This window comes from Micropterus dolomieu, linkage group LG17 (genome assembly GCF_021292245.1).
Source record: "Micropterus dolomieu isolate WLL.071019.BEF.003 ecotype Adirondacks linkage group LG17, ASM2129224v1, whole genome shotgun sequence".
Lineage (NCBI taxonomy): Eukaryota > Metazoa > Chordata > Actinopteri > Centrarchiformes > Centrarchidae > Micropterus > Micropterus dolomieu.
In genome coordinates this window covers 30,815,351-30,815,622 of record NC_060166.1, presented here as the reverse complement: position 1 = coordinate 30,815,622, position 272 = coordinate 30,815,351, and positions in this window count along the sequence as shown.

Sequence of the window (272 nt, the reverse complement as noted above, 5' to 3'; positions counted from 1 at the left end):
CTTGTGGGGCCCTGATAAAACAATTGTGGTGGTTCGATTCTGCATGGAGTTAAATAAACTGCATGTTTCACAACTTCATCTTTGTTTATTTTGAACGTCCCACACTTTGGGTTGCTGAAAATGAGGGTTGCATTCCGTTAGCAGAGGAGTATAATGAGGTTTGTAGGAACATTCCCGCCGTCATTTCCCAGGGTCACTTTGCAAAACTGAGCACAAGCCATAGCCATTCATCAGCTTGAGATAATGAGAGCACACAAGGTGCACAGTAAAGA